Source organism: Dermacentor andersoni, chromosome 1 (genome assembly GCF_023375885.2).
Source record: "Dermacentor andersoni chromosome 1, qqDerAnde1_hic_scaffold, whole genome shotgun sequence".
NCBI classification, from domain to species: Eukaryota; Metazoa; Arthropoda; class Arachnida; order Ixodida; family Ixodidae; genus Dermacentor; species Dermacentor andersoni.
Genome location: NC_092814.1, coordinates 263,038,087 through 263,050,114, shown reverse-complemented (window position 1 = coordinate 263,050,114; position 12,028 = coordinate 263,038,087). Strand labels below are relative to the sequence as shown.

Sequence of the window (12,028 nt, the reverse complement as noted above, 5' to 3'; positions counted from 1 at the left end):
TACTGCGGGATCGCTGCGTGTAGCGCAGGTTGCCGCAGATAACTCTTGTGGGGCCGGCAACCCAAGGGTAGCCTGGCCTGGTTGCTGGTTGGATGGAGTAGGCTTACCTACTTCCACCCTGGGGGCAGGAGCCAAAGGTACCTGCTCGCTGCACGCGGGCTGGGTACTTGGCATTGGCCGCTGCGACGCTGCCCCCCGGCGCGCCGCATCGGCATAAGGTGTGTTGTGGAAAGGTGAGCACCGTTTACGGGCTTCCTTAAACGAAATATTTTCCTTGACTTTAAGTGTGATTATCTCTTTTTCTTTTTTCCAGTTCGGACAAGAGCTTGAGTAGGCTGGATGGTCACCACTGCAGTTCACACAGTGAGGTGTGCCACTGCAGTTGTCGGAGGGGTGGCCCTGGACTCCACACTTTGCACAAGTTGTTTGACCACGGCAGCTCTGCGAGCCATGGCCGAACCTCTGACATTGGAAACACCGTCTAGGGTTGGGGATAAATGGTCGAACATTTAACCTGATGTATCCTGTTTCGATGGTTTCTGGCAGTACGCTGGATGAAAATGTTAGGATAAGATGTTTAGTGGGGATTTCCTTGTTGTCTCGTCTAATTTTAATACGTTTTACGTCAGTAACATTTTGTTCTTTCCACCCTTCCAGGAGTTCGGTTTCTGTCAAGTCTAGGAGGTCTGCCTCTGACACGACTCCCCGTGAGCTGTTCATTGTTCGGTGTTGTGAAATAGAAATTGGTATGTTACCAAATGTCACAAGACTGCCAAGCTTCTCGTACTGATGTTTCTGAGGGATCTCAAGGAGAAGGTCACCGCTAGCCATTTTCGTTACCTTATAACCTGACCCTAAGGCTTCGGTCAGAGATTTTGCTACTGTGAATGGAGAAATAAATCTAGCTTGTTTTTCAGGATTCTCACTGTGTACTACGTGGTATTTTGGGTAGGTCTCTTTCGTGCGGTTGGTACAAGTGGTTAAGTCTTCGGTGCGTCCCCTCTTCTGAGGGTGACGATCAAGTAGGCGGGGAAATGCGGGTGTTCCCATAGTAGTTTGGTATGTTTTCAGCAGCAATGGCGGCCACCCACCATGGAGCCCAACTTGGGGACGCTGCAGGACTTAAACGGGTAAGGCTGCAGGCGCCAACCGTACACTGCCACTATAACCTAATATATTATACCCAAGGGAGGGCACACACACAAGGTTAACCCTTGCCGCCGTGGAGAAAGGAAGTAAATGGAAGAGAGAAGAAGACAGGAAAGATCAAAAAGGGAGAGATAAAGACGAAGGTTTGAGGAGAGAGAGACAGGAAAAGGTGACTACCGATTTCCCCCGGGTGGGTCAGTCCGGGGGTGCAGTCTACGTGAAGCAGAGGCCAAAGAGGTGTGTTGCCTCCGCGTGTAGCTGCTGGCTCCTTGGGGGGAAGGACGTTGTCCCATCCTTCTTCGGTCGGCATGGTCGTCCCGCTCGTTTCTGCCGCCACGTTACCGTTTCCCGCTCCCTTGGCCGCTTCCTCCGCCTCGGTCACATCCATCATGTGGTCTAACGTCGACGGCTCGCTCTCCGCCGAACCAGCGGCTACTGCGTACGAACGTACATATTCCGCGCCGTAGTGTCCGAAAAGCCTGCACCGGGAGCAACGGGCAACCTTAAATTCTCGACGAACGTGGCCATAGCCCCGACAGCGCAGGCACTGCATGGGACGACCAGGGGCTACCACCAGCGCAAGCTCGCCGGCGACACGGATCTGGTGCGGCAGGTCGTCAACTTTCAGCCCAGTTTTCAGCTATAGCAGCACTGCTCGGGTCGTCGAGCCCTTGTCGGAAACGTCATCCACTCGCGAGCGCTCGCGGGTCACTTCAGTCACTTTCCCAATGGATGCCAGCGCGGTCTCACGTCTTCGTCATCCACCCCATGCAGAAGCCAGTGGAGACGAAGCTTCACCTGTTGTTCCTTGGGGTCGATGACCGGGCAGCGACGCCCCTTCACCTGCAGCTCCTTCAGGGCCGCCAGCTTTTCGGCAGCCTCAGCTGTCTTCATCGTCACCGCCCATACATGGTTGATTTGGTACGCTCCAAGGGCGACGACGCCAAAGAGCATACCAACAGCTTGAAGCGCGTCTCGAAAATCCTCTAAACGGGCGCACACGAGCGTCGCCGTGCAAAAAAACTGTTTAAAACTATACGTCCTGTAGGTAGCCGAGGCAAAATAATCTGGTAATCCTTATCTTCCTCCGTCGAGAGCCTGTTGCCGCGGCTAACAGCCGCATATGCCGCTCCGGTAGACCCCATAATCCTACGATCCGTTCAGCTCGGGAGCCTGAAGCAGAATGCAGCCACCTCGCACGGACGTCAGGTACCCCTCGTAAGATCTCAGTCAATCCTACATCTGTGCCATGAAGTCAGCGCATTTTTCAGGGACTAAAAGGGCAAAAAGTTCGAGGAGGGTGGGACTCGCACCCACGCGGGCAGAGCGCAGTGGATTAGCAGTCCGTCGCCTTAACCACTCGGCCACCTCGCCGGAACATCAGGTACCCCTCGTAAGATCTCAGCCAATTCTACATCTGCGCCATCAAGTCGGCGTATTTTTCAGGGACAAAAAACGCAAAAAGTTCGACGAGGGTGGGACTCGCACTCACACGGGTAGAGCCCAATGGATTAGCAGTTCATCGCCTTAACCACTCGGCCACCTCGCCCTTTTTTTTTCTTTATTGCCGGTGATCAGCAGTACATCGGAAGGACAACATAATGAACATATATACACAGACAGATGAACTTCTCATCCGTTAAGAAAAATTAATAAGTAAAAGCCGCCTGTTATATGTGAGCTGGAGTTGTTTAAAATTCTTTAAGATTAGCCAGGGGTTCTATCCTGGCCATCCAAGGCGGAGGGCACTCATGTGTAGCAAGCACATCAAGAAAACGTGTTATTTGTTCTCGAAAGAAAACACGGGCTGGTCTCGCATCGGGATCGCAATAGAAGCCAGCCATGCGGGCTCGCCATATACTGTAGAGGCCAGTTAACATTATCTGATCGAAAGGTGTTCCGTCCTCGTCATCTATCGGTAAATACCTTATGCCATGTGGATCAAGAGGAAATTCTTTCTTTATTGTTCGCTGTAGAACATCCCAAAAGAAAACCCCCGCCCAACAGTGTAAAAAAACATGGTCTATTGTTTCTGGTTGTTTGCATATGAAGCAATCTGAGCCCCATGGCATGTAAAAGCCCCTTTCTTCTAAAAACGTTGCAACTGTTAGTGTTCCTGTGTGTAGCTTGAAAAAGAAAGTTTTCATACCAGGCGGTACCTGCATTTTTTTAACACGTTTGAAAACATTCTGGCCTGGGCCTCGACTGTACATAGTTCGGTACCGAGGTGGGGGAAAAAGGCTGTCCAATAGATCATTGCGCAGCCTTTTTCTTGTGACCGTAAACAAATATTCTTTGGAAAACCGTACAGCAAGGAAACGAACACTCAGCACAATTTCCTTATAGAATCCGAACACTGCCACCGGTACACTTTCAGAGCTTATAATAAACTCGGGTAACAAATGCGCAAGTCTAACTTTGCAAACCGATTGAAGAAATGAATTATCATTGTTCCTGAAGAAAAAGAACCGTCCGACTAATTGCCTCACAAACAGGTGGGCCAGCCCTAGACCTCCATCTTTCACCCGTCTGAAAAGATTGTTGCGGCTGCATCTCTCCCATCCAGAACCCCACACAAACACGGCAAAAAATCTGTGCAATTTCTGTACATTGGCTCTGTTACAAAAAATGAATTGCATAACGTACCATAGCTTAGCTACGAAAAACAAGTTGCACACTGTAGCCCTGGCAAATACTGAAAGGTGTTTGGCTCTCCACGCCTCAGCCTTCTCTTTAACCCTTTCAAGCTCGCACTGCCAGTATTCGTCGCTCTGTTTATAAGCTTCAAGTGGTACACCCAGGTATTTTACTGGCGTTGTCGACCACGTGACATTCGCAAAGATAGCGGGGGTCTTAGGCCACTCCCCATGCCAAATACCGTGGCACTTGCTCCAGTTTACTCTACTTCCAGTGATTTCGCCAAATTTTTTAACAACATTTATCGTTTGCAAAACGCTCTCCTTGTCATTGCAACACACGGCTACGTCATCAGCATAGGCCAGAAGTTTAACTTCTGATGCTTGCATTGTAAACCCATGAATACATTTGTTCTCAATCACTGCCAAACACAGAGTCTCTAGATAAATACAGAACAGGAGTGGGCTGGCTGGGCAGCCCTGACGCACGGAACGTTGAATGCTGATGGGGGCCCCCAGTGACTTGTTAATTATAAGCTTAGTACTTCCGTTCCGGTACGCCATGGCCACCCCGTCAGTAATTATGGACCCGACATTTATATGTTTTAGAATGGCAATTAAAATAACATGAGCAACACAGTCAAAAGCTTTCTCCAAATCAAGTTGGAGAATAGCAACTCGCGACCTTAAGGCGTCACAACATTCCAGAATTGATCTCATTATGTGTATGTTTGTGCTAATAGTACGTCCCTTGATGCCGCATGTTTGGTGACTACCTACTATGGTTTCCATTACTGATTGTAACCTGCAAGCGATGATCTTCATGAATACTTTGTAATTATTGTTGGTAAGTGATATTGGTCTGTACGACGTTACATATTTTAGTTTCGTAGGCTCGTCGGTCTTAGGGATGAGCACGGTGTGTGCTTCCCCGAAAGAATATGGCAATGCGTTTACTTCATACGCTTCGTTAAAGACGTCAGCGAGAAGAGGCGACAAGTCTGATTTAAACTGTTTATAAAAAGCGGCGCAAAGGCCATCCGGACCCGGCGATTTTCCAGTTTTTAAATCATCAATTGCCTTTTCCACCTCACGTGCTGATATCGGTGCCTCTAGTCTGTTCTTCGTGTCGTCGTTGAGTTGCGGCATGCGTCCCAAAAACGTGGCTCTAAAGGCATCTACGTCAACAGGACTCGATGCAAAAGCTGTTGAAAGTGCTGGAAAAACACTTGCGCTATGTCCTCACAGTCGGTTATTTCGTGATCATCTACTTCAAGTACATCTACGTGGTTACGCCGTGCGTGCCTCTTTTCAAGACCGAGCGCACGTTTAGTTGGAGCCTCATCTGCTGTCAAAGCCTCTGCCCTTGCGCGTATAATCGCTCCCCGATATCGCTCTTCATCGCATATCTCCAATTTCGATTTGATGCTACGCAAATCGTCTTCGTATGCGCCCGGTTGGCTGCACTCTAAGGCCGTTAACTTTTCCAACACCACCCTTAGTTCTTTCTCTTTAACTCTTTCTTCGTACTTTATTTTGCAGGAGCGATCGATGGCGGCTAGTTTAATTCGTTGTTTAAAATTTTCCCACTTTTCGGTGACTCGAAATACGTTATTTCCCACTTCTTTCAAATATTCCTGTACTTTGCTTAGAAAAAGCTCGTCAGTTAACAATTTGGAATTCATTTTCCACAACTCCCACGTGAAAGTGTGGTGTTTTGCTTTGCGTCCAACATACATCTTGACCAAACAGTGATCAGTGAATGAAAGAGGCGTGACACCGTAGCTGTTACACAGGGGTATTACGTCTAGTGACACGTACATTCTGTCTAGACGCGCGTGACTATTGCCCTGGAAGTGTGTGTAATGAACCTCGCGTGTTCCAACCAGACAGTCAGCCACGTCGTCTAGGTCGAAATCGGTTAATAATTCAGCAAGGACATGGCAGCTTTTGTCATTTGTTCTTCGGCCTGTTCTGTCCCGATCTCGGAGTACACAATTAAAATCTCCCAGAATTATCACTTTTTTGTTCATGCAAATGTGCGTCCTTAAGGATGAAAAAAACAGAGTGCGCTCTTCACAAACATTAGGTGCATATACACACACAACACGCCACGAATCATTACCAACATTAAAGTCAACGTACACTAACCTGCCTGAAGGGCATGAAAAATAATTTTCGATGGATAAGCCGGGAAGTTTCCTAATAAATTAAATAACACCCGCCGACGCACCTTTAGCATGGCTCACTACCGCGTAGTATAAAGACGTAAACCTTAGCACCATGCCCCGGGTCTCCTCCTCCCCTTCAACCTTTGTCTCTTGCACGGCCAGAACGTCGAGGTCTTGGTCCACCATCATCCGGTACACTTGGCTTTGTTTACGCTTGGCGGCCAGACCTCTTACGTTTAGCGTGCCTAAGCTAAGCGTTGGGTTGGTTGCCATTGCTAATACGAGAAAGTTAGAGAGGCCCGGAGCACTGTGCTCACCACAACGTCTAGCCAGCGGCTAGACGCCTCCGGGACCATCCGGTGGTCTGGTGTGGTCCGCGGACGGCTGTGGCTTGTCGCCGGCTTTCCTATACCGATGAATGTTTGGAGAGGGCTTGAAGCTGCTCCTTCTCGTCAAAGTTGTCTTTGCAGGTGGCCCGTCGGCATGGTTCTTTGCAGCTGTTTTCCCATCTGTAGCGTCTAGCGGCCTCTTAAAGGTAGCGTTGCCGCTCATATCCATAGGGTCGCTGGTTGGGGGCGGATCCCCACCTTCTGTCTCGCATGCGGCTTCATCAACTACAAGGCAGTTTTCCTTGCTTTTCGCCCGCTCTTCTGCAGGACCCGTTGTCGTCCCATCTTTCTTTTCGAGGGTAACAAATACATCTGCATCTTTCGCTGCCTTCGATGTCGCCTCTGCATTGCTGGCGCTCTCCTTGTCACCAGCCCCCTTGGCAGCGTCCTCGGCTTCAGCAGCATCCATCCTCATCTGCGCGACGACCTCGTTCGCTGGTGGCCCCACAGCTGCAGCGTACGTGCGCACACACTGATCTTCAGAGTGTCCAAAGCTGCGACACCGAGCGCAACGCGGTACCTTGCACTCGCGACGGACGTGTCCGACACCCTTGCATCGTAGGCACTGCATCGGCCGTCCAGGCGCTACGACAAGGGCCAGTTCACCGGCAACTCGGATTTGGTGCGGGAGGTCATCGACTTTCATCCCGCTCTTCAACTTCAACAGAACGGTCCGCGACGTTGAGTCCTTGTCGCCTACGCCTCTGACACGCCATCGTTCTCTCGTCACTTCCACGACCTTGCCAAAGGCCGCTAGCGCTGCCTTTATATCTTCGTCCGCCACCCAATAAAGCAGCCAATGAAGGCGGAGGCGTACCTGTTGGTCTTGAGGGTCGACGATAACGCAACGACGCCCCTTCACGTTGAGCTCTTTCAACGCCAGCATCCTTTTCGTTGCCTCGTCACTCGAGAAGGTGACTGCCCATACGTGATTGATCTGGTAGGCTCCAAGGGCCATGACCTCCTGCAGCAGTCCAGTCGGGATGAGTGCATCTTGGAAGTCTTCGACCCTATAGGGCCTCGCTCGCACGTCGCCATGCAAAAACACGGTGTTTTTCACGACAGGACCCTTGGGCAGTGGTGGCAAAATAAACTGGTAGCTCGCTTCCTCGTCATCGTCCATAAGCCTGTTACCGCGGCCGGTGGCCGCAAAAGCCGCTCCTTCGGAGCCCATGATCCACACGTCCGTACAGCTCGGCTGCCGGAAGTAGAATCCTCGGCCACCTCGCCCGGACGTCAGGGGCCCCTCGTAAGATCTCAGTCAATCCTACGTCTGCGCCATCAACTCAGCGTCTTTTTCAGGAACGAAAAGCGCAATAAGTTCGACGAGGGTGGGACTCGAACCCACGCGGGCAGAGCCCAATGGATTAGCCGTCCATCGCTTTTTTTTTCTTTGTTACCGTTTTCATAGTACATACAAAATATACACACTTTACAAATGGTAAAAGTGCCACCAGTCTTTGGTGTGCACGTGGCTTTAAAAACGCCCAAGTTTAGCAAGTTCGTTCAATAATCTAATCCATTCTGGTTTTTCATTTTGAGCATCGTAGACTTCTTTTATGTAACAGACACTTTCAATGAAGTATTGACGAGTACTTCGAGCATGTATATCCGCATGTCTAACGGCCATGCGCGTGCGCCACAGGCTGTGCAACCCTAACAACATAAACATGTCGTAAGGCACTCCTCCTTCGTTTTGCGTTGGGAGAAAACGGATGCCGTAGGGTGTTATCGGCAAGTCTTTCTCTAAAGTTCGCTGCAGGACGTCCCAGTGAAATAAGGCGTCCCAGCAGTCTATGAATATGTGTTCAATTGTTTCTTGCTTATGGCATAGTAAACAGTCTAAAGACCAGGGAATAAAAATACCTCTTTCCTGAAGCCATGGTTTTACTGGTAGTGTATTGGAATGTAGTTGAAAAAAGAAAGACTTTGCCGATGGTCTGACAGGCATACGTTTTACCCTTTTAAGCACATTTCTTTCAGTACCTAAACTGAACATCGATCTGTACAGCGGTACTGGCAGTACTAAATCAATTAAATCTTTATACAGACGTTTTTAAGGAACGTGACTGAGGTATTCCATTGAAAAGCGTACCTTGAGAAACCGAAATGCCCATATCACTTCTTTCAGAAATCCGCTCATAGGGCCACTGTGAACTACGCAATTAGATATAAGAAATTCAGGAAGAGCCGTACCTAGTCTCAGTTGCATCACATTAATGAGGAAAGGGTCTTTTTGGTCTCTAAAAAACGCAAAACGATATACTATCTGTTTCAAGAACAGATGTGCCAGTCCAAGCACTCCTGTTTTGACGGATCGAAATAAATTTGTTCGACTGCTTCGCTCCCACTTTGACCCCCATACGTACACTGCCAGTACCCTGTGCAAACGCTGCACGTGCAATCTAGTCATAGGCAATGCTTGCAATACATAGCACACTTTTGCAACGGCGAATAAATTGCAGACCGTCGCGCGGGCAAACATTGAAAGACTACGGCCACCCCATTTAACTGTTTTTTCTTGCACTTTCTTTGTTTCGTCTTCGCATAATCCCGCAGTCTCCTTGTGCTCAAGCGGCACCCCAAGATACTTTGTCGGCGCAACGGTCCACTTCACATTTACAAAAATAGGTGGGGTGTTTTCCCATGTTCCATGCCATATTCCCAGGCACTTATCAAAGTTTATGACGCTACTTGTCATTTTACAGAACGATAACACGTCCGTTACCGCGGTCGCGACACTTTCTTTATCGCTACAGAACAAAGCAATATCATCCGCATATGTTAGCAGTTTTACTTCCGCTGACTGCAAACGAAAACCTATAATACTGTTGTTATAAATAAGTTTTCTGCAGAATGGCTCAAGGTATAACGCAAATAATAAAGGACTTAAAGGGCACCCCTGGCGCACACTTGAGCGTACGTGAAAGCTCTCACCTACCTCCTTATTTATTATAAGATTAGCGGTACAGTTAGCATAACACATCCTAACTCCATCTAAAAGCACTAAACCAACATTTACATAATCAAGAACTGCGAAAAGGATATTGTGGGATACACGGTCAAACGCTTTTTGTAGGTCAAGCTGCAGCATTGCTACATGCTCGCCCCACGCATCGCAACATTCTAGAATGGTTCGTGCAACATGAATATTTGTGTAGATTGATCTACCTTTGATTCCGCATGTCTGATGTGGTCCTACAATTCGTGTTATAACTCGCTGTAACCTCTTTGCCAAGATTTTAGTAAATATCTTATAATCAACGTTAGTCAATGCTATTGGGCGGTAAGACCCTACTGACAGCAATTTCCCTGGGTCTTCCGTTTTGGGAATGAGCACTATATGCGACCGGCCAAAGGAAGGAGGTGCATATTTTCGTTTATATGCTTCAGCAATTACCTGGTGCAAAATTAGACTCACATCTTTTTTGAAGGCCTTATAGAAGGCCGCTCCCAACCCGTCAGGTCCAGGAGACTTCCCTCGAGCTAAATCGTCTATGGCCTCTTCAACTTCTTTATGGCTGATCGGTTCTTCCAGACATTCGCGGTCAACATCACCTAGTTTTGTCATGCTAGCAAGGAACTCTCGTTCGAACTTTTCCGGGACATCGCAACTTCTTCGAAATAATTCGCTATAGTGCTCTAAAAACGCTCTCTCTATTTTTGCTTCTTCGACAGTGACTTCATTCTTATAACTTATTTTCCGTATTACGTTTTGCCTAGCGTAAGCCTTTTCATCTGCAAAGGCTCGTTTTGTGGGCGTTTCGCCGAGCCATAGCTTTTCGGCTCTTGCTCGGATAACCGCTCCTCTGTACTTATCTTCGTCGATAAGCTCCAGTTGGCTTTTAAGTTCATCGATCTGCTTTGTGAATGTACCAGGCCTATCGGCTTCCACTTTGTACATAAAATCCAATTCTCGTTGTAGTTCTTTCTGCTTTTTCCTTTCTTCGTATTTCATTACACTCGCTTTTTCTATTGCACAAATCTTTATTTCTTCTTTAAAAAGCTCCCACCGTTCTATCACGTCATCATGTCTCGCCAATAGCAGTTCGAACTTTTCGTTTACGCTCTCAACAAATGATTCATTATGCAGCAGCTTGTCATTAAATAGCCACATTTTCCAATTAAAGCGCGAGGCAGTTTTGTGCGTCCCAATTGTGACTGACACCAAACAATGGTCGCTGAATGACACATGTTTAACGGCATAACTATGGCACGCCGCTACTAAATGCAATGAAACGTATACCCTATCCAATCTCGCGTGGCTCGCCCGCTGGTAGTGTGTAAAGACTGGCTGCGTCCCATTAGTTAATATATTTCCTATATCTTCTAGATTATGATCTTGCACCATTGCGATCAAGCGTGAGGCACTCTTATCCCTTAGTGGGTCATTTTTCACTCGATCAGCTACTAAGCAAACACAATTAAAATCCCCAAGCATAATTATTTGTCTTTCACATATCAGGTACTGCTCGAGCCGTTCAAAAAACACGTCTCGTTGATTTTCGGCGTTCGGCGCATATAGGCAGATTATTCGCCAGCAAGACTCGGACATACCAAAATCCACTACAACAAATCTACCACTTTGGCACACAAGCACGGTCTCAACAACTATTCCTAAACTGTTTCTAATGAAAATGGCACATCCGCTTGACGTGCCGAAAGCATGAGAAACACAAACATCGTACCTTGCTCGGAAAGGCAGCACCATGCGGTCAGTTTGTTCCTCGCTATCCATTTTCGTCTCTTGTACAGCTACTACGTCCAAGTCGTTCTCCAAGAAAAGGCGATTTAGCTGATATTGTTTCTTTGTAGCATTTAAGCCTCGAACATTGATAGTCGCAATTTTTAGTGCTGTGCTGAGATTTCTCGCCATATATTAAAATTACATATACGCCATGGTGCATACCTCGTGAGCGCAGACACACAAGAAAGCCCGCAGCTTATTTCCAAGAAGCAAACCGATTCCTGATGCCTGCAGTCCTCGAGCTTCGGCTTGCGTTGCGCGGCAAAAGGCTCCAATCATTGTCCTTATTTGATGGTTGATGTGCGTCGACGTAGTCCCTAAGGAACCGCAGAGCGTCAAAGCTCACGGCTACGTTGACGGTTTCAACACCGCTTTTCTGTCTGGTGGAACGTTCGGCTTGGGCTTCAATGACGCGCGTCGAGTCACCACCGTTTTCGTTGGTGGTTCCACAGATCCAACGACGTCTTGTCTGTCCGCCTCGTCCGTTGTGGCTTCGCGTCCTCGTTTGCCGACTGCGCCTCCGGTGGATTGTAGCGTGACGTCCATGCTTTCCGTGTGTTGGCTCGCTGGATCCTTTGAAGGTTCACCGTGTTCTGCGCCCACACTTGTCTTTTCAGGCACTTCCCTCACGTCGGGCTTTTCTACAAGGCTATGCTCTCCTTGCTGTTTATTTTCTTGCGGATACGAGGGCGTGTCTGCTGGTCGTATCTCCTTTTGAGTCACTTGACTCGACGTTCCTGCAGCTTCTTCCGCGTCGGCTTCGTCCATGACGAGCTCTGCTGCGTCAGTTTTTCCAACTGGTCCTGTTACACTTGCGTACGTCTTCACACACGAACTCTCGTCATGCTCACGAACTCTCGTCGTAAGATCTCAGTCAATCTTACATATGCGCCATCAAGCCAGCGCATTTTCCAGGGACAAAAAGCGCAAAAAGTT

The 12,028-nt window shown here is 48.3% G+C and overlaps 1 non-coding gene across 1 annotated transcript; it reads right to left on the bottom strand.

The window, feature by feature from the left end:
- Window positions 1-2,616: 2,616 nt before the first annotated feature.
- Window positions 2,617-2,698, bottom strand: TRNAS-GCU (transfer RNA serine (anticodon GCU)). The gene has a single exon. It is a non-coding gene; the product is annotated as a tRNA-Ser (tRNA).
- Between the last annotated feature and the right edge of the window lie 9,330 nt (window positions 2,699-12,028).